Below are 18,939 nucleotides of genomic sequence, written 5' to 3'. Positions count from 1 at the left end.
TGCAAAATTTCCTTTATATAGGAAAAAGAATGAGCTTTAGTTTATCTTAAGTTTTCTTTTATTATTCCCATTCATTTGTTCCTATTTATTTGGCAAATATTTATTAAATGCTTTCTCTGCTTTCTTCTCCTTCTCCTCCTTCTTCTCCTTCTCCTTCTCCTTCTCCTTCCTTCTCCTTCTCCTTCTCCTTCTCCTTCTCCTTCTCTTCTCCTTCTCCTTCTCCTTCTCCTTCCTTCTCCTTCTCCTTCTCCTTCTCCTTCTCCTTCTCCTTCTCCTTCTCCTTCTCTTCTCCTTCCTTCTCCTTCTCCTTCTCCTCCTTCTCCTTCTCCTTCTCCTCCTTCTCCTTCTCTTCTCCTTCTCCTCCTTCTCCTTCTCCTTCTCCTTCTCTTCTCCTTCCTTCTCCTTCTCTCCTTCTTCTCCTTCTCCTTCTCTTCTCCTTCTCCTTCTCTTCTCCTTCCTTCTCCTTCTCCTTCTCCTTCTCCTTCTCCTTCTTCTCCTTCTCCTTCTCCTTCTCCTCCTTCTCCTTCTCCTTCTCTTCTCCTTCTCCTTCTCCTTCTCCTCCTTCTCCTTCTCCTTCTCCTCCTTCTCCTTCTCCTTCTCCTTCTCTTCTCCTTCTCCTTCCTTCTCCTTCTCCTTCTCCTTCTCCTTCTCTTCTCCTTCTCCTTCTCCTTCTCCTTCTCCTTCTTCTCCTTCTCCTTCTCCTTCTCCTTCTCCTCCTCCTTCTCCTTCTCCTCCTTCTCCTTCTCCTTCTCCTTCTCCTTCTCCTTCTCCTTCTCCTTCTCCTTCTCCTTCTCCTTCTCCTTCTCCTTCTCCTTCTCCTTCTCCTTCTCCTTCTCCTTCTCCTTCTCCTTCTCCTTCTCCTCCTTCTCCTTCTCCTTCTCCTTCTCCTCCTTCTCCTTCTCCTTCTCCTTCTCCTTCTCCTTCTCCTTCTCCTTCTCCTTCTCCTTCTCCTTCTCCTTCTCCTTCTCCTTCTCCTTCTCCTTCTCCTTCTCCTTCTCCTTCTCCTTCTCCTCCTCCTTCTTCTCCTTCTTCTTCTTCCTTTTTACTTGTAGAACTTTCATGTTGGAGACCTCCTCTGACCTGATGAGTGTTTGCTTCAGTTGGCCATTACTAACAATGCTTCCTTTCACTGAGTAATTAATCAATAAACATTCTTAAAGTACTTGCCATGTTCCAGGACCTGTGCTAAGTCCTGGCATACCAATATATATTTAAAAAAGACAGTTTTTGGCTACAAGAAGCTTGCAATCTAATGGAAGAGGACAACACACAAAAGAAATCTAAAAAAGTAGGAGTGGGGTTTGGGGGAAGGAAAGTACCTAGAACCTGGGCATCATGGAAAGCTGCCCAAAATCGTGCATCCAGGTGAAAAATGAAGAGATGTTCTGACCTAGGTTCTCTCCTTAAATGGAGATTTTGGAGTTTATGGTCCTATTCTCTAAATAACACTTTCCAGCCACAATATCTAAACTGGGTTTTCCTCCTTCCTACTCTGTTTTCCAGTTATAGAACAAAAATCAGCTCTCATTTCTCCTAGAAAGGGTATGTCAGTTTATTGTCCTATGTCTCCAGTAGCCACCCTTGTAATTAGCAGAGCCCAAATATCCCTCCTTGGCTACCACTACCCATATGGATTGTGTTTCCTTAGTAAGAATGTAAACTCCTTGCATTTTGTATTTATGTCTTTAGTCTTTAGCACAAAGCTTGACACATACTAAATGCATAGTACATTTTTTTGTTCATTCATTCATTTTGTTCAGTGGGACTCAAACCTAATTCTTCCTGACTCTAATTTGTGCTTTTTATTCACTTTAGTTTCTTTGCTTCTCATAACATTAAAATATCAGAGAGAACCAGCTATTTAGAATTTGAGTTTCTTTCTTGCCTTTAATAACACATTGAACTGCTTTCCTTTAACTCTCCAAGTGTATAGGTGAAAGTAAACTTTTTTTTTCTGCTTAAATTGTTTATTACCTTGTTAAAAGGAATATTCAAGTTTCAGCAGTATTTTTTTAGCTTTATATAGAACATGCTTTCCCACAAGTTTGAAGAGAAATTCAACAATTAGTTTTGTCTTGTTTCTTTACTTTTATCTAGGTATCTGGTATTAAGTAATGAGAGTACTCTTTGAATCCCCAAATTATTTACCTGGGACCTGAAAAAATGCTTAGATACATGTGGGCCTATAGTTAAATAAGTATTATCATGGAGTATTCAGAAATTGTTAGTCATACATAGATTATCTTAATTTCTCTGGAGCCACAGCTAGTTTTGAATCTGCTTGGAGTTAAATTCTGGAATTGCCTGGTTGAATAGCTTCTTTGGAATAGTTTTTAATGTTCTTCTGGAAACATCCTTTCAAACATAGTATTTTACTTACTTGTTGACATAGGTCATCCTTATAGATACATCATTATCACAAAGCATAAAGAGAAACAGTACTAATTCAGGATTTGTGACTAATCTTGATTCCAGAAGACTTGATGAGAGAGAATTCTGTCCTTTGATGAAAGAAGTGATGGGCTAACTATGATGCAGAATGAAAATTATGCTGTTAGATATGATCCATGGGTTATTTTGTTTTGTATAAATATCTTTTTTTCATAAAAGAACATTTTATAGGCATGGGAGGAGTATGTGATAGAAAATGACAGCAGTATAAACAAAAGCATCTATTCTAAAAGTTGTTTTTTTTTTTAAAGAATGATGTGACTCTGGGTTGTAGACTTTGGTTAATTTAAAAGGGAAAAAGAGAATGAATGGGAATTCACCAAATTGGTCAAATTGAATGTTTAAATAGTACAAACACCCAGCTGTAGAAAGTATTTGATAAACTTTGAATATATCAGAGAAAAATTTATTTTCCTAATATAGTTTTGTAGGATGGTGTACAAAGCAAGAGATTATCTCTGTATCTTGACTATCCTCAGCCTTGGGCTGTCTTAACAAAGAATCTCTATTTTATTTCTTCCTTCCCTTCCTCAAGCCTGAGCTGGTTGGGAAAGTAGCAATACCATGAATAAGGAGAATGTTAATTGAATCTTCTGTTACCTTTGTTCTTGAGGTATTGGACAAGGAAACAGAACAGGGGAAATAAGCTGAGGCTTCCCAATCTTAATAATTGCCTATTGTTAATATGAAAGAAAAATAATTTCTACCTTTAGCAGGAATTTTTAACTTGAGGTCCACAATTCAGAGGTTCTGTGAACTTGAGTGGGAAAAACATTTGATCCTATTGTCATTAATCTTTAAATAAACTTTATTCTCTCATTTACTTATGAATTTAGGCAACAAAATATTATTCTGAGAAGGAAGTTGTAGACTAAGAAAATTGTCAGCTGGTCTGTCAAAGAGGTCCATGACAAAAAAGATTTAGAACTCATGTAGCAATTAAACATGGTAGTGAAACTTGTTCAAATTTATCTGCTTTGATAATTGTCCTTCAGAGCACAAAACATTAACAAGTAGGTACATTTTAATTTTAATTAAATGTTTTATGCTCACTATGACTTCATTTTCCAAACTAAAAAGTTAGGATACACAGTGTCACAGACTATTATTCCTTTTGCAAGATCTTATTAAATATTTATATATCTCTTAAAATTGTGATGGCTTGTAGTCATTGGCCACACATATAAACTCACACAAAATTTTAGAGTTGGAGAATATCCATTTAATCCAACCCATAACCAAAAAAGAATTCCCATTAAAACCTAAGTGATAAGTAGCCATTTAGTTTTTGCTTTAAAACTTACAATGAAGGGGAATCTGTTATTTCCAAGGTGGTCCATTCCACTTATGGCTAGTTTTGCTTCTTGGGGAAGCTGCTCAAGCTTATATTTGATTTTTGTGATTTAAGTGGAATGCTCCTGATTCTTTCCTCTTTAAGTCCAAACATAGCAAGTCTAAATCCCTTCAATATCACATCCTTTCAAATAGTTGAAGACAGTTATCATGTGTCTCTTGAGTCTTTTCTAATTCAGCCAAACTATCCCCTTTTCCTATAACCAGTCTTCATATGTAAATTCAAGTACTGTTACCTACCCAGTTGCCTTTCTTTGCAGTGGAGCTCAGAGTTGGACACAATACTCTTTTGACCAGGCACAGAGTACTATGGGGAAATAACTTCTTTATTCCTGGAAGCTATGCATTTCTTAAAATACTCGGAAATCGCATTAGCTTTTTGGCTGCCACATGATATTGGTGACTAATATTGACCTTGAGTCCACTACAGTCCTAAGAGCTTTTTCAGACAAATTAAAATTTCACTATTGTTCCCCAATTTTGCAACAATTATTTCCTTCTAGTAGACTGTTAAAAAGCCCTTTAAGAACATTGATTTTCTCTCTCTTTCTCTCTTTCTGTCTCTCTGTCTCTGTCTCTCTCTCTCTCATTTCTTTCTTGTTTCTCTTCCTTCTTTCCTCCTTTTCTTCCTCCCTCCTGCCCTAGAATGATCCCTAGGTTAATACATATTTATTGAATTGAACTATGAAATAGGTTTGTTTTTGTGGTTTTGTGTGTGTGTGTGTGTGTGTGTGTGTCCCAAGTGTACAGCTATTGGGAATAAAAGTATAAGTGAGTAAGTATTTAAAAAATAAAAACTAATCTGAGCTCCTGCTTATATTTGCTTTTAATTAAAATATAGTATGTTATGATGCTCAAGGAAGGAAGCTTTGATGCAGGTAGTTACTGAGATTTTTAATGGAGCCATAAAACAGTGAATTTTCACATTTTTTTTTCAGTAGAACTGTAATATTGCTTCAGTTATTATACTGAAAAACCCTTTTAGGTAAGGTATTATTCTGGTGGCAAAATCCTTCTCAAACTTCTGCTATCTGTATTCACAATGGATGGCTAGTTAGGATGAAACATGGTCTGAGAGTTTGAGTTTAGCTTAGCTGCAGAGAGCTGAGGCTTTATTCACGCTCTAATCAAGGCATCTCCAACTCAGGGCAAGTTCTCCAGCTGAGTGAATTAATTTCCCAATAAAGGGAGTTTGGACGCACAAAAATCTGGGAATTCGGAAATTCCCTGTTTCTGGTGGAACAGGAAAATATATGGAATAAATGTAGCAGTAGCCAGACAACAAAATGCCCATGCCAGCTCCTGTAGTATTTCAGTTGTACCTTTATTACTGTATGGCTTTTTGTTCATTCTTCCCTGATTAAAAATAGAAGCCATTTCTCTTATCCTTGTCCATGTATCAGTCATTCTACATTTCCCCCTCCCTCTCCCCCATCCCTTTTTTTTTTTCCTTTCTTACTCCAATTTCTTACACTGTCTTGGCCTATCTTGTTGACTAACCTTTTCACTTGTGTTATTGGTCCCATCTTTTTTCATCTACTATTGATCATTCCCTTTGTTTTTGTGAGTTTGAGTTTCTACTTAAATACTCTCTTTTGGCCTATAAACACTACTAACTACTTCTTTCCTATTTTAAAATACAAAACAAACCAAAAAGCCTTTTTTACGTAACCATATCTTTCTTTCCTTTGAGTCATTGTGTCTTTATCATGAAATACCTAAAAAGTGTTATGCATATTGGCTAATTTTTTTCTCATTTACTGCTCATTCGTCATTCCCTTTCAATCTCGTTTGTTCCCTAGACTTGGCCATCTTTAATTTTTCTCCTGAACTTCAGTTCCATCTTAACCGACTGTGTGTGGGGATGTCTAACTAGACTGAGCAATGTAATCTCAAACTCAGTGTGTTTTAAAATAGTTCATTATCTTCCTTATATCCTCAGTTTGTTATTTTTCCCTGATTATGCCATCTTTCATCTAAATCTTCTTTTTGAGAATATTGCCATCTTTTCATTTGCCCTTGTTTTAATCTTCATTATCCCTCATCACATCCCTACAATCAGTGATTTACAAGACCTTATGGATTTTACCTTCTTTACATCTCTTGCATCTGTCCTTTTTTCTCTAAGAGATACCACATTATTTTATACATAATAAGAGTTCAAATGATGATTAGATTAGGAAATGGGCCTTACTTCTCTCAGTTTACAAATAGCTAGTGGCCCAAACTATAGCCAGTTTTCCTGACTTTTATTTCTTTGTCTTTATAATACACTGTATTCCTAAGCTAGAAATTCTAGGAAGCAAACAGCAAGATTGTTCTGACTTATTCCTTATTTTTTAATATTTTCTTAATCTATTTTAATTTATTATTTTGAGTTTATAATTATTATTCCAGTGTTATCATTTGAAAATTGATATTTTGTTGAATATCATTTTATGTGAACTTTTCTAATACATCTATTCTCTATCTACTTTTCACTTAATTAGAGTGAAAGTTGTATCAGAAGAAATGGGGTGGTGGTTACATCATTTAAAATCCAATTTAAATCTGGAAGAGTGTTTCAAGAGATAGTTGTCAGTGGAGTGGTCTTTAAAAGAAAATTATATTGTCCATGTGAAGGGAGCCAGCAGCCTCAAGTTCACACAGTAAACCCTTTGGGGAGGTTATGTTACTTGTGTCTGAAATGGTGTTTGCCTTGGGTAGAAGTAAGAAGGAAAATGCCAGACAATGTGAATGATCCATGGCCCCCGGCCCTACATTATGGGGAGTTGGGTATCAGCAGCTGGTAACACTCTTTGGCCAATGAAAGGTAATTATTCAGCCAGTTCTTTAGGAAAAGTAGGAAAGGTTATGTCTTACACTAGAGTTTACATTTTTCAGGCACAGAAACATGCAGAACTTTCTGAAGACATGAATTCCTGAACCTTGAAGTAAAATTGTTACCTTTCTAATGCTTACTCTCCAAACAGTATCCATATGTGGTCATTTTTAGAAGTTTGCTAAGATGTTCAGTGTTATATGCAGGGGCTGAGGATGAATGGAGCCTGTTTTACAAATTACATTGAGAACTTTTTGAGGCAAGTCATGTCCTTTTCAAGTCTACATTTTAAGTTACTGTAATAGTATAAAACATCACATCAAGAACCAAATAGTTCCTAAAATGTATTTAAATTTTTGCATTTTGATTTTAATTCATATAAGAATTATGATATCTTTTATAAAATGCATATAAGCAGAATACAACTTAAGAACCATCTGATTTAAAATGGTTTAATTAACCAGGGCTGGAGGCTTCTGCACCAATAGCCTTAGATTTATTCTCTTGTGGAGAAAAACTACCCATTGTCCAGTTCAGAATCGTTTAGAGATTTCCCATTTTTAGGAGTTGTTGTTCAGTGACTTCAGTTGCGTGAACTCTTTGTGACTCCAATTAGGGTTTTCGTAGGAAAGATACTGGGAGTTCATCTTAAAGGTGAAGAAACTGAGGCAAATAGACTCAAGGGACTTGCCCAGAGTCACACAGCTGGTGAGAGGCCAGATTTAGACTCAGGACAATATTTTCTCCACTCAAGGCTAGTACTCTATGCACCTTGGCCCCACATAGCTGTCCCATTCTAGGAGATACCTGACCTTTAGCAAAAATTTATTTTTATTTCATTTCATTTCATTTATTTATTTATTTACTTTTTATTGACAGCACCCATGCCTGGGTAATTTTTTTTTTTTTTTTTTTACAACATTATCCCTTGCTCTCACTTCTGTTCCGACTTTTCCCCTCCCTTCCTTAACCACTTCCCCAGATGGCAAAGCAGTCCTATACAAGTTAAATATGTCGCAGTGTATCCTAGATACAATATATGTGTGCAGAACTGAACTGTTCTCTTTTTGCACAGGAAGAATTGGATTTAGAAGGTAAAAATAACCTGGGAAGAAAGACAAAAATGCAAGCAGTTTACATTCATTTCCCAGTGTTCTTTCTTTGGGTGTAGCTGCTTCTGTCCATCCTTGATCAATTGAAACTGAGTTAGATCTTCTCTTTGTCAAAGAAATCCACTTCCATCAGAATACATCCTCATACAGTATCGTTGTTGAGGTATATAATGATCTCCTGGTTCTGTTCATTTCATTCAGCATCCGTTGATGTAAGTCTCGCCATCCTGCTGGTCATTCCTTACAGAACAATAATATTCCATAACATTCATATACCACAATTTATTCAACCATTTTTCAATTGATGGGCATCCATTCATTTTCCAGCTTCTAGCCACTACAAATAGGGCTGCCACAAACATTTTGGCACATACCCTTTCCCTTCTTTAGTATCTCTTTGGGATATAAGCCCAGTAGAAACACTGCTGGATCAAAGGGTATCAGTCTGATAACTTTTTCAGCATAGTTCCAAATTAGCAAAAATTTATTAAGTTAGCTACTGTGTGCACTGTACTAGGCTGTGGCCTGAGCAAGAAAAGTAAAACATTTCCTGCTTTTAAGGAATTTATATTCTGTTCGTGAAATATACGAAATCCAAATCCAAAATATATATGAAGTCATTTCTAGGATGAGGTCATGCTGACTATAGTAGCCTGGTTAATCATATCTATCAGTGCAATGCATTGTAGTTCTTGTCTTTCAAAGTTGTTTTCCTATAATGATGAGGTCATTGTATACATTCTTCTCCTAGTTTTACTTTACTCAGTTCTTACAACCTCTCCTCCCCACCCCCAGATTGTTTTGAATCTGTTGTCATTTTTATGGCCAATAGATTGAATTATATTAATATATCATAATTTGTTGGACCATTTTCCACTTTGCTTGTGTGATTTTGCTATAACAACAAAATACTGCTGTTAAATTTTTTTTTTTTAATACATTGGTTAAAACTTTCTCTTTTAAAAAATCTCTTTGGATACATGCTTAGTGAGCAGCCTATGTGATCTCAGTTAAAGGTCAGTTAAAAGATCTCAGTTAAAATTCCTCTCCCTAATTTCTCTTTATCTTTGTTTTACAGAATTCTTCTCTTCATTTAAGTTATAGCTGATGACATCTTTTGTATGAACATTTGATTACTTCACTTGCTAGCACCTTCTTAGACTGTCTTGTAATTTCCTTCTTTGTATATATTTATATTTTATTTACTTGTTAATGATGTAATTGTTAATTTCCTCATCACATTATGAGATCAATACAAATAAGGATTGTTTACTCTTTTGTGCTTGTATCTGTAGTGACTAATACATGGTAGGGATTTAATAAGCACTCAGTGATTGTCATTTTTTTTTGTGTAGGCACAATACAATCGTGAACAATTAATGTCCACCTTGTTTAAGTCTGTCTTTATTTTTTAAAAGGGTCTTTTATAATCGCAGATCTATAATTCCTATGTGATTTTGTAAGTGGACTCATGTGTATATGTATACACACACACACACACACACACACACACACACACACACATATATATATTCCTGCTGGATTTTGGTGCTAATGTACTCAAAACTAATGATTTTCATTGGTTTATATAGCTTGCTTTTTTATTGTAATAGATTCTAGAGTGATCTTAAAAAGATTATTCTATCTGTTTAAAATGATCATTTTATTTCCTTTTTAACTATGCTCATTTTCTCAATTTCTTTTTCTTGTCTTCCTCCTATAGATCGTATTTCTAGAACTGTATCAAATAAAATTAATAATTGTGTGCATTTTTGTTTTAGCTTCAGTCTTTTAGAAAGATCTTTTAATGTTTCCCTATTGCATATATTATAGGTCGTGGCTTTAGAAATATATATTATAAATAATGATTGCCATTTATTCTTTTTGATACTTTCACATAATATGGTATCTTTTTTTGAAAAGCCCTTATTACTGATAGATCATGTAACTAATTTTTTTAAATCTGTAAGAATCTATATTGGTTTAGAGTTTTTCTGATTTTGAAAGCTGTAATCCAGCTTGATCATAGTTTATAATGTTGTTAAGATGTTGCTATAGTTTCTGTGCTAATATTATACTTGATAATTTTGCATTAAAATTAATTTGTAATTGATCTAGCCTTTTTATTCAAGTCTTTGTTTCTTTATCCTATTTTGCCCTACCAAGCTTCAGTGTTGTATTGATTCTGTTCTCTGCTTTCTTTACTCCTATATATGAATTGCTGAATAAAGCTGGAAAAAAATCTGGAAACTGTACTAAGTTTTACTTAACTTTAAGTTGTATTATTTCAATTGGACCCTTACTTTGCCAAGGCAATCCATATTACCTCCTTAATTAACTCACCCTCTTGCTGGACACAATAGCTTTTCCAAGTGTTTTCATCATCCTTTGTAAAATCTCGTTTATCTCCTGTTTTACTCACTCAGCTGAAAATCTTGTCTCATACTTCACTCAAAAAATTAAGGCTATTTGCCAAGAAATCCTTTTCCTTCCTTCTTCCTCATCTCACTTCATTCTAATGCCTTTTCCAACTCTCTCTTTCTTTCCCCATCTTAAATGAAGATGTATCTCTTCATTTTGTCAAGGCAAATCCTTCTGCATGCAAAACTATTTCCATTCTATCCTGTCTTCTCCAAGACATTGCCCTCTCTTTCATTGTCACTATTTCACATCTTTCATTTCATCCTAAGGTCTGGCAACAAATATGCCCATGTCCTTCACCATCATCAAAATCTTCTTGCTTGGTCTGGACATCCCCATTGGTTGTTTTGTCATCTCTAACCTCCCATTTTGGGCTAAACTTCTTGAGAAAGTTTTCTAATATTATGGCCTCTAGTTCCTTTCTTCTTACTTTTTTACCTCTCTCTTCTAGTTGTTGAAGTCACATCAGCTAATTGGGGACATCCCCCCAGCGGTTTTTCCTTTTCTTCTTCTGTACTGTATCACTTAGTGATCTCATTAATTCCTAGGCAGTCAATTTCATCCCTCTGCTGATCATTTTCAGTTCTGTTTATGCAGCAGACATTACCTGAAGTTAACTTTTAATTCAAATTCAAGAGTTACTATAGCAAGAAATTGAGAAATGGGACACCAAAGAAAATTTTTAAAAAGTAAACTTTATAATTTTTTTTTTGGTAAACCCATAAATCTCATCATCAACTGCCTATTTACACTTTTTCGAACTGAATGTTCTATAGACATATTAAGTTCAATATATTCAAAGCAGAATTTATCTTTGTTCCCAAATTCCTTCTGAACAAACTTCCCTTTCAATTTAGAGGGCCCTGCTGCCCTCCTAATCACCCAAACTCACCCAGGAGGTGTCATTTTTTCACACTCCATTCTCGCTTCTCTTACCTAATTTTTTTCCAATTCCTGTTGATTTTACCTTTCTACCATCTTTTGGATGACACCTTCATTTCTCCTCTGATAAGCAGATTTCTTCACCTGCAACCTGTGCAGATGTCAGGAAGAATGAGGCTTAGTTAGGAAAAGGCCTGAGATGTAGCAGTGAAGAGATCAGGGGTGACATTGGAGAAAGCTTTTCAGGTGAACAGTGAAGTCAGAAGACAGATTCTAGAGAAATATTCCATCAAAAAAGAAAAAAAGAAAAGAATAGAAACAAAATGTTTACAGCAAATCTGACAATATTTTCAACATTTCCATCCATAGTGTCTTTTCATGTCTCTTTGGGGCTAAGCTTGTTGTTTGTAGTTTTGCAGTGTTTACTTTCTGTTGTTGCTTATTGTTCATCCTTTTTTGAATAGGACTAGTGACACTAGTCAACACTAGGATGTTGTCTTGAATTGGATTTAAGTGAAGCAGAGTTGCACAAGTCGTCTGCTTGACTCCAGGCTTGATTCATTTGGAGTCTTGTGGTAGAACAGAAACCAAAACAACCACGGGGTCTGCCTCACCAAGCTTTAAGAGATACACTGCACTTGGTTCTGTCCCCTCCTCGGCTTTTGGAACAAGTCTTTATGTGCTAGGGGGTAAACTGAACTTGTTAACACTCACTTGCTGATGGGTTTGAAGCTAGTTAGTTGCCCTCACCCCGGTGTGGCCCATCTGCTGAGCTGATTTACCAGGGTGTGGCTGCTGTGTGTCCTGTAGCTTCTTGGAGCTACAGGTGAGATTTAGGCGAAGGTAAACACCAGAGGTGGGTGCCTGAAAAGGGCCCTCACAGCAGACTAAGGACTTCTTTCTTGATTGTCAGGAAGGATTTAGCATTTTCATCCTTTTTTTTTCTTTCTTATTTTGGTTAATCAGAGACAGTTTTTGATGTAACTCTGGTGTTGTAGTTAGGGAGATCTTATTTCATAAGTTTGTATTCTGCTTTCTAGAGCCCCCAAGTTGGGGTGACAAAACGTATTATTGCTTTCTAGAGCCCGCATGCTGGGGTGATTAAAATATACCATCTTAATGGAGAATTGATGAGGTGGGACTTCTGAGAATGGTGGAAAAATGGAATCTTTTTCCCTTATATGTAATAAAAACAACACTGGGCATGCGCCCAGTATATACGGCACACACGTGGGACTACATAAACAATTTGCTCTTGTACAGAGTTTACCACCTGGTATCCCTCTTCAACCTGATATCACTCTGCTTCAATCACAACACAGGTTGTCAATGACCCCTGACTTTTCAGGAAGGCTGAGAGCCCTTGGGGGAGATGGGGAACTGAACCAGACATTATCAGCAAGTTCCCTCTGGGATGAAGGGTCTTGTACCTCACCTAGAATTCTTCCACTGTCTGTGGCTCTCTACACATAAATATTAGTGTCCTTTTCATTTATTCATTCTTCCAAATCTCCCTAAAGGTATCAGGTATTTGTGATTTATTTACTTCTATACAATTTACTTTTCTAAAGTTTTCTTTTGTGTCCCATTTCTCAATTTCTTGCTATAATAATCTTGAATTTGAATAAAAAATTGACATCAGTCCAAAAAACATTAATTAAAGCCCTAGCATTAATGTATACAATGGCAGTGTACATGGCACTTATTAATAAAAGGAACTGGTAAATTCAGGGCCAGTTCTTCCTACACTTTCTATTAATATAAAATTTTACATAGTTTAGAAGTTATTGAAAATTTTGGAAATTAAGTAATGAAAAGGTGTATGATGCACATTTATTCTGTAATCTGTATGTCTAGTCTTTTTATAATTGTGAAAATGTTTTACTCAATCCTGGATGAAATATCTTTATAGTACAGTTTACTATATAGTTTTTGCTACTATAAAATGTTTTTGTTATCTTCAGTTACATTTTTTTGGGGACAAAATTATTCTTCAGGTTTAATTTTTTGATCAGCTTAGCCTTCTTTTTGTCATTTTTCTTCAATTCCCCTGTCCATGTTAAATTTTACATGCTGTAGTTTGTTCCTTTTAAAAAATTCAATTAGGCATATGTTTCCATTTTTTAAATATAAAAATACTTTTCCGTCCTGAATAAATTTTTTTTGTGCCTTGACAGTTCACAATACCGTTTCCTTTTGACTTTTAATATCTTGTTTTTTTTTAAAGTAGTGATGATACTGTGTAATTTCTCTAAAACTCTAAAAAGGATTTAATTTTACATTTTGTTAATAATTTTTCCTCTGAGCTTTTCTAGCCATGATTCTTACTTAAAACAAAACAATTTTTTTTCTTAATTGCAGGATAGGGAATTATTATTAAATATTCAGAACCTTTCATTTCCTTATCTTAAGATGTATTTTGAGGGATATTAAAAAACATACTTTGGTTGATTTTGCTTCAAAGAAAATAATTGTTGTCTTCTCATCATGCTGTTTTTTCAGAACACAGAAATTTCAAAATAAAGTAAATTATTAAAATTAGCTAAAAAGTGAATGCATATTTAGAATTAGAATTTGATTTGTCAAGCGCCTGTTTAAGGGAATTAATTTTGCTTTTGTTATTTTTGAGGCATATAAAATATGCTATTTCTTTCTTCTTATCCTTCCAACCAAAATACTTTCCCATAGGGAAATGCCATAGTATCAAGTGACTGGAGTTGACATAGAGGTGATAAAATTAATTTTTGCTTTACTTGATAGTTAACATCAAATTTGGTAGTCGAAGCATGTAAATACATAATAGTTTTTCATTTTCTGCTGATTTATGTGTACTCTTGCACTCTATATTCTTGAAGACTAAATTTGAAAATGGTTTTACCAAAATATAAGTTTTGTAAAAATTTATATTTTAGCTGTGATTGTTTAAATGCCTTTTCTGATATGAAGAAAATTAACTCTTATTGAAAAAGTCACAAATTATCAAAATACTGTATAATTATCAACCTTCGTGAAGTTTGTGTACATCATCTGCTTAAAGATTGTTTTTGGAGAAACTATTGCAATTCTATCAAAATGATTACTTTTTAAGCTTAAACTGAAAGATAATTTTTTTGCTTGTATTATAGTGTAAATCTGATATTGTTGGTTTATCTTTTATTTCCTTATTTTATTTAATACTTTTAAAATTTTTAACAGATGTGAGTGAACTTACTAAGTAAATTAGATATTGAGTGTGTATCTAGTAATTAACTTTTTTTTTTTAAATAAGGTGCCCTATTTAACTTTCCTCCCAATGAGTTCTTTATCCACTAGATGGTGCTAAGTGATTAGAATACTTTACTTGCCCAAATTGGGGGGTAAAAGCCTGATCTTTTCTCTGGCTTTTTTCGATTCCACAGTTGCTTCATTACTTGGATAGCATAATCCTCTCCATTAAAGAACCAAATCTTGACCAAAATGAAATACATAACCAGGACTAGGATTCAGTGGAACAGGGTTGTAGTCCTGTTTCTACTACTGGCTAGCCGCCTTGTTCCATAACCTCCATTTTCTTCAGTTTCCTCATCTTTAAAATATAACATTTGACAGTGTCTGAAGTGGGAGAGGAGGGTTATGGTGGTAGATTTAGACCAACTTTGAATTTTTCTTATTTTGAGTTATATTTTCTATTTATAAAATAAATTGTGTGTGTCTCTTTATGTTGAAGAAAACCAAGGAAGTATCTTCTACTTATTATATTATAATTATTATAAATTATATTATTATATTACATATTAAAGTAGTCACACTAATATAGAACATGAAGAGGCTTAAGAGATCATCTAGATCATCCTTCTCATTTTAGAGATCAAGAAATACAAACTCTTTGAGGGGAAGTACCTTGTTTTCTATTATATACCTCATGTTTTAATTTTTCTGTATTTCAGGTCCCTTTGACCTAAAATGACCTTATTTATTTCCCTGTCTTGATTATTAAAATCTACAGTAGAACAGATGAGTATAAAAATTAATATTTGGTTGGAGATGTATTCTTTTAAAAAAAAAATAAACTATTGTTGCTAGCCTCTGTTTCTTATATCACCACAGTTATTCCAAGTATTGCTCCCCAAGCCTCCTGCCTCCCAATCTCAGAGAACCATCCCATATAACAAATAATATTTTTTGGAGGAAAAAACTATTAGTACAGATGATTGATACATTGAAAAAGTTCAAAAACATGTGCAGTGAGGAACACTTTTGGACTGTCTCCATGAAGGGTTAGGCATATTTCTTCATTTAAGTCCTACTTGATCTTTATTTGTTGTATTCACTTTTGATAATTTGATCTGTAGTTCTTACATTCCATTCACCTTATTGTACTACATGTGTAGATTATTTTCTTGGCTCTACTTAACTTCACTTTGCATCAATTGAGATGGATCTTTCCTTGCTTTTATTGAAATGATGGTTTCTATTGAAATGATCACACCATCATTTCTTGCCACACATTAATAATGATATTCATGTAGATCTGTTTATAAAGATCTAACTTCTCCAGACTTGCATCTTTAATTACTTATTACATCTCAAATTAGATGACCAATAAATACTTTAAATTCATTATATTCAAAACTGAATTCTTTACATTTCATTCCTTCCCCTTTTCTTAACGTCCCTGCTTCTGACTCAACATAGAGAGTAGCCTCAACTCTTCAATTTTTCTGTCTCCATAATCAAATAATCAGCAGAATCTAGTGATTCTATTTTTATATCACTCATATTTGGCTCATTGCCTCCTTTTTTATTTATTAAAGCTTTTTATTTTCAAAACATATGCATGGACAATTCTTTAACATTAGCCCTTGCAAAACTTTGTGTTCCAATTTTCTCTCCTTTCCTCCACGCCCTCCCCTAGATGGCAAGTAGCCCAATATATGTTAAACATGGTAGAAATATATGTTAAATCCAATATATACATACATATTTATACAATTATTATATAATTGCATAAATCATATACACTGGTGCACAAGAAAAATCAAAATCAAACCAGTTTAAAAAAAAAAAGGAAAGGAGAAGAAGTTGAATAAAATGCAAGCAAGCAACAACAAAGAGTGAAAATGCTATGTTGTGAACGACACTCAGTTCTCATGGTCCTCTCTCTGGGTGTAGCTAGCTCTCTTCGTCACAAGATCATTGGAACTGGTCTGAATTATCTCACTGTTGAAGAGAGCCATGTCCATAAGAGTTGATCATCGTATAATCTTGCTCTTGCTATGTATGATAATCTCCTAGTTCTGCTCACTTCACTCAGCATTAATTTATGTAAATCTCTCCAGGACTCTTTGAAATCCTCCTGCTGGTCATTTTTTACAGAACAATAATATTCTATAACATTCATATGCCATAATTTATTCAGCCATTCTCCAATTGATGGGCATCCATTCAGTTTCTAGTTTCTTGCCACTACAAAATGGGCTGCCACAAACATTTTTGCACATGTGGGTCCCTTTCCCTCTTTTAAGATCTCTTCAGGATCTAAGCCCAGTAGAAACACTGCTGGGTCAAAGGGTATGCCCAGTCTGATAACTTTTTGAGCACAGTTCCAAACTATTCTCCAGAATGGTTGGTTCCGTTTACAGCTCTACCAACAATGCATCAGTGTCCCAGTTTTCCAGCATCCCCTCCAACATTTGTCCTGGTCTTTTCCTGTCATCTTAGCCAATCTGACAGGTGTGTATCTCAGAGTTGTGTTAATTTGTGTTTCTCTGATCAATAGTGCTTTAGAGCCCCTTTTCATATGATTACAAATAGTTTTAATTTCTTCATTTGAAAATTGTTCATATCCTTTGATCATTTATCAATTGGAGAATGGCTTGATTTTTTATAAATTTGAGTCAGTTGTCTATATATTTTAGAAATGAGGCCTTTATCTTTGTCATTCTCTCCTCTGACACTGCTACCACCCTGATGCAAACCCTCATCCCTTCATGCCTGAACTATTACAAAATAGCCTTTTAGTGGTCTTTCTGCTTCAAGTCTCTCTGAACTCCAGTCACTTTTCCATTCAGGTATCAAAGTGGTCTTCCTAAAATGCAGGTCTGATCTTGTCGTTCCTTCTTGCTTAATAAACACTAGTACTTTATTATTACTTTCATGACCAAATGTAAAATCTTCTGCTTAACATTTAAAGCTTTTCTAACTTGGTCCTCACTGTTTCCAATTTTTAAGTACTCTAAGTGATACTAGCTTCCTTCAGGTTTTTTACACAAAGCACTCCATATCCTGACTTTGAGCCATTTCATTGAGTGTTCCTATGTCTGGAACACTTTGCTTCCTGCCTCTGCCTGCTATCTTTCCTGGCTTTTTTTTTTTTTTTCATATTTAGATTAAAATCCCATTTTCTATAAGAATCTTTTCTTGACCCTACTTAGTACTAATGTCTTCTTTCTAAGACTACTTACATTTTATCTTTTATATAGATACACAGTTATTTGTATAGGTATTTCCTACTAGAATGTGAGATTCTTGAAGTAAGGGAGTATTTGTGTCTATTTCACAGTAAGTGCTTAATAATTGTTTTTTGACTGGGTAATATTTCTTTACTTTTAAGGTAACTTTGCTTATATTGGAATTGTTGACAGTGGAATTCAATATTTATCTGTTAAGCTTCTGCTCTTGTATGGGCAGTATAGCATGTGGGGTGCTATGGATATAGAGAAAAAAGTGAAATGTTCCTCATTCTCATAGAACATGTAGCTTCCTAGAGGTGATGTCTTAGGGGATACAATATGTATGAATATATATTGACTTATGCATTTCGTTGTTCTGGGTAGATCAAAAACCATCAATTCTTCTTCTCTCCCACCAAACATACCCTTTTTGTTTATCATTTGGTTGTCTCATTGTGGGGTTCTCCAAAATTAGTAATAAACTTTCTTAAAAAAAAAACAAAAAACAAACAGACTTAGAATTGAAAAAATACTTATTTTAGTTTAGCAGAGCCTTTAGGATATTTTTGATCTGCCACTTGTATATGAGTTATTGCTAGAGAATGATAACATATACATTTTTCTCCTTTTAGCTCCATGTTTTTTGAAATTGCCTGTTTTCGGTATTCCTTAACTTACTATCTTGAATTGTCTGCTTTAGGAAGGAAAAACAGAATTCCTTACATTCTACCATAACACATGTTTTTAAATCTGTATGAAAATTACTAGTTCTTAGTAATTTGTAATTTTACCATTTCTGTTCCATTAGCAGGTTTTGCTATATGAACAAACACATTTTTAAGACCTTTATAAATTAATTTTTGGATACTATTGTGAAAGAAGCATAAAGTGAGATTAAAAATTGAAAAGTAAAAATGCTTTATACAGTAGCAACTTAGGATGTTTGACTTTGAGCTAGAAGTAAAATTTATTTTGGAACAAGTATGAGTTGTTGGCTTCAGTCTGAATTTCCTCTGACCACCTAGGGACATTCTTCCTATAAGCAAAGTCATCAAAAGTTTTTGTTACTGACTAAAAAGTGATCCTGGATAATGGAACCTTTCTTTTTTTTCCCCTATAAAAAGCAGAATAAATTCAAAATGAATATTCTATTTTTCCTACAAAGGTAAACATTTTAGATAACTCTGTAAAGACCAGGGAAGGTATGGTAGCTGTATTCTATATATTACCTTATTTAGAAGGGAAATCTCAAATGTCGTTTTTAAACATATACACATCCCATACATTGTGTCTGTATCTGTGTCTGTGTGTTTAAAAATGTTTTAGGTATAATTATCTAGAAAAAAACTCCTTTCTTACTTCTAAAAAAAATTTGCTGGGAAAACTTCAAAGCAATCTGGCAGAAATTAGGCTTAAAAGCCAACACTTTATGCCATATTCCAAAATGCGTTATAAACAGACCCATGAT

The 18,939-nt window shown here is 34.4% G+C and overlaps 1 protein-coding gene across 2 annotated transcripts in view; it reads left to right on the top strand.

Annotated features, from left to right (window-relative positions):
• MPP7 (MAGUK p55 scaffold protein 7) overlaps window positions 1-18,939 on the top strand; it is a 230,004-nt gene that overhangs the window by 87,917 nt on the left and 123,148 nt on the right. The window lies entirely within an intron of this gene.

This window comes from Antechinus flavipes, chromosome 5 (genome assembly GCF_016432865.1).
Source record: "Antechinus flavipes isolate AdamAnt ecotype Samford, QLD, Australia chromosome 5, AdamAnt_v2, whole genome shotgun sequence".
NCBI classification, from domain to species: Eukaryota; Metazoa; Chordata; class Mammalia; order Dasyuromorphia; family Dasyuridae; genus Antechinus; species Antechinus flavipes.
Note: the sequence above shows the minus strand (reverse complement) of the source record. Positions and strands in the feature narration are given on the sequence as shown.